Source organism: Heterodontus francisci, unplaced genomic scaffold (genome assembly GCF_036365525.1).
Source record: "Heterodontus francisci isolate sHetFra1 unplaced genomic scaffold, sHetFra1.hap1 HAP1_SCAFFOLD_83, whole genome shotgun sequence".
Classification (NCBI taxonomy): domain Eukaryota; kingdom Metazoa; phylum Chordata; class Chondrichthyes; order Heterodontiformes; family Heterodontidae; genus Heterodontus; species Heterodontus francisci.
Window position 1 is genome coordinate 7,248,109 of NW_027141917.1, and position 4,166 is coordinate 7,252,274.

Genomic DNA, 4,166 nt, shown 5'->3' on the forward strand with positions numbered 1-4,166 from the left:
CATCCCCCGAGTGTGTGATAAAGAGACAGGGGGCGGACTACACATTCCCTGAGTCTGTGATGCAGAGAAAGGGGGCAGTCTGCTCATCCCCTGAGTCTTTGATGCAGCGAAAGGGGCCGTTCTTCTCATCCACTGAGTCTGTGATACAGAGACAAGGGGCAGTTTACTCTTCCCCTGGGTCTGGGATTCAGAGGAAGGGGACGGTCTACTCATCCCCTGAGTCTGTGACACAGAGACAGGGGGCGGTCTACACATCCCCTGAGTCTGTGATACAGAGACAGGGGGCGGTATACTCATCCCCTGAGTCTGTGATACAGAGACTGGGGGGGGTCTTCTCATCCCCTGTGTCTGTGATACAGAGACAGGGGGCTGTCTACTCATCCACTGAGTCTGTGATACAGAGACAGGGGACGGTCTACTCATCCCGTGAGTCTGTGATGCAGAGACAGGGGGCGGTCTACTCATCCCGTGACTCTGTGATGCAGAGACAGGGGGCGGTCTACTCATCCACTGAGTCTGTGATACAGAGACAGGGGACGGTCTACTCATTCCCTGAGTCTGTGATACAGAGACAAGGGGCAGTTTACTCATCCCCTGGTCTGTGATACAGAGGAAGGGGGCGGTCTACTCATCCCCTGAGTCTTTGATGCAACGACAGGGTCCGGTCTTCTCATCCACTGAGTCTGTGATACAGAGACAGGGGGCGGTCTACTCATCACCTGAGTCTGTGATACAGAGACAGGGGGCGGTCTACACATCCCCTGAGTCTGTGATACAGAGACAGGAGGCGGTCTACTCATCCCCTGAGTCTGAGATACAGAGACAAGGGGCAGTTTACTCATCCCCTGGGTCTGTGATACAGAGGAAGGGGGCGGTCTGCTCATCCCCTGAAGCTGTGATACAGAGACAGGGGGGGATCTACTCTTCCACTGAGACTGTGACACAGAGACAGGGGGTCATCTACTCATCCCCTGAATCAATGATACAGAGACAGGGGGCCGTCTACTCATCCCGTGAGAGTGTGATACAGAGACAGGGGGCGCTCGAACCATCCCCCGAGTGTGCGAGACGGGGACAGGGGGCGGACTACTCATCACATGAGTCTGTGATACAGAGACAGGGGGCACTTTACTCATCGCCTGAGTCTATGACACAGCGAGAGGGGGCGGTCTACTCATCCCCTGAGTTTGTGATATAGAGACAGTATGCAGTCGACTCAACACCTGAGTCTATTATACAGCGACAGGAGGCCGTCTACTCATTCCCTGAGTCTGTGATACAGAGACAAGGGGCAGTTTACTCATCGCCTGAGTCTATGATATAGAGACAGTGTGCAGTCTACTCAACCCCTGAGTCTATGAGACAGCGAGAGGGGGCGGTCCACTCATCCCCTGAATCAATGATACAAGACAGGGGGCGGTCTACTCATCCCCTGAATCAATGATACAAGACAGGGGGCGGTCTACTCATCCCCTGAATCAATGATACAAGACAGGGGGCGGTCTACTCATCCCCTGAGTCTGTGATGCAAAGACAGGGGACGGTCTACTCATCCCCTGAGTCTGTGATACAGAGACAGTGGACGGTCTACTCATCCCCTGAGTCTGTGATACAGAGACAGGAGGCAGTCTACTCATCCCCTGAGTCTGTGATACAAAGACAGGGGGCGGTCTACTCATCCCCTGAGTCTGAGATACAGAGACAGGGGGCGGTCTACTCTTCCCCTGAGTCTGAGACACAGAGACAGGGGGCGGTCTACTCTTCCCCTGAGTCTGAGATACAGAGACAGGGGGCGGTCTACTCTTCCCCTGAGTCTGAGATACAGAGACAGGGGGCTGTCTACTCATCCCTTGTGGCTGTGACACAAAGACAGGGGGTGGTCGACTCATCCCCTAAATTTGTAATACAGAGCCAGGGGGCGCTCTACTCATCCCCTGAGTCTGTGATGCAGAGACAGGGGGCGGTCTACCCATTCCCTAAATTTGTGATACAGAGACAGGGGGCATACTACTTAGCCCCAAAGTCCCTGAAATACAGACAGGGGCCATTCTACTCATCACCCGGGTCTCTGAGACAGAGACTGGGGGAGATCTATTCAATCCTGAGTGTGTGATTCAGAGAAAGGGGGCGGTGTACTCATCCCGTGAGTCTGAGATACAGAGACAAGGGGCAGTTTACTGATCCCCTGGGTCTGTGATACAGAGGAAGGGGGAGGTCTGCTCATCCCCAGAGTCTGAAATACAGAGACAGGTGGCGGTCTAATCATCCCCCGTGTGTGCGATACGGAGACAGGGGGCGGTCTACTCATACCCTGAGTCTCTGATATAGAGACAGGGGGCGGTCTACACATCCCGTGAGTCTGTGATGCAGAGACAGGGGGCGGTCTGCTCATCCACTGAGTCTGTGATACAGAGACAGGGGGTGGTCTACTCTTCCCTTGTGGCTGTGATACAGAGACAGGGGGCGGTCTACTTATCCACTGAGTCTGTGATGCAGTCAGGTGGCGGTCTACTCATCCACTGAGTTTGTGATACAGAGACAGGGGACGGTCTACTCATCCACTGACTCTGTGATACAGAGACAGGGGACGGTCTACTCATCCCCTGAGTCTGTTATACAGAGACAGGGGGCGGTCTACTCATTCCCTGAGTCTGTGATACAGAGTCAAGTGGCAGTTTACCCATCGCCTGAGTATGTGACACAGAGACAGGGGGCGGTCTACTCATCCCCTGAATCAATGATGCAGAGGCAGGGGGCGGTCGATTCATCCCCCGAGTCTGTGATACAGAGAAAGGGTGCGGTCTACTCATCCCCCGAGTCTTTGATACAGAGAAAGGGGGCTGTCTAATCATCCCCTGAGTCGTGATACAGAGACAGGAGGCGGTCAACTCATCCCCTGAGTCTGTGAGACAAAGACAGGGGGCGTTCTACTCATCCACTGAGTGTGTGATACAAAGACAGGGGACGGTCTACTCATCCCCTGAGTCTGTGATACAAAGACTTGGGTTGGTCGACTCATCCCCTGAGTCTGTGATACCGAGACAGGGGGCGTTCTACTCATCCACTGAGTCTGTGATACAGAGACAGGGGACGTTCAACTCATCTCCTGAGTCTGTGATGCAGAGACAGGGGGCGGACTACTCATCCCCTGAGTTTGTGATACAGAGAGAGGGGGCGGTCTACTCAACCCCTGAGTCTGTGATACAGAGACAAGGGGCAGTTTACTCATCCCCTGGGTCTGTGATACAGAGGAAGGGGGCGGTCTACTCATCCCCTGAGTCTGTGATACAGAGACAGGGGGCGCTCTACTCATCCCCTGAGTCTGAGATATAGAGACAAAGGGCAGTTTACTCATCCCCTGGGTCTGTGATACAGAGGAAGGGGGCGTTCTACACATCCCCTGAATCAATGATACAAGACAGGGGGCGGTCTAATCATCCCCCGAGTGTGTGATACAGAGACAGGGGGCGGTGTACTCATCCCCTGAGTCTGTGATACAAAGACAGGGGACGGTCTACTCATCCCCTGAGTCTGTGATACAGAGACAGGAGGCGGTCTACTCATCCCCTGAGTCTGTGATACAAAGACAGGGGGCGGTCTACTCATCCACTGAGTCTGAGATACTGAGACAGGGGGCGTTCTACTCATCCCTTGTGGCTGTGATACAGAGACAGGGGGCGGTCTAATCATCCACTGAGTCTGCGATACAGAGACAGGGTCCGGTCTACTCATCTACTGAGTCTGTGATGCAGAGACAGGGGGCGGTCTACTCATCCCCTGAGTCTTTGATACAGCGACAGGGGGCGGTCTTCTCATCCACTGAGTCTGTGATACAGAGACAGGGGACGGTCTACTCATCCACTGACTCTGTGATACAGAGACAGGGGGCGGTCTACTCATCCCCTGAGTCTGTGATACAGAGACAGGGGACGGTCTACTCATCCACTGACTCTGTGATACAGAGACAGGGGGCGGTCTACTCATCCCCCGAGTCTGTGAAACAGAGAAAGGGGGTGGTCTACTCATCCCCTAAATTTGTGAAACAGAGACAGGGGGCGGTCTACTCATCCCCTGAGTCTGTTATACAGAGCCAGGGGGCGGTCTACTCATCCCCTGAGTCTGTTATACAGAAACAGGGGGCTGTCCACTCATTCCCTGAGTCTGTG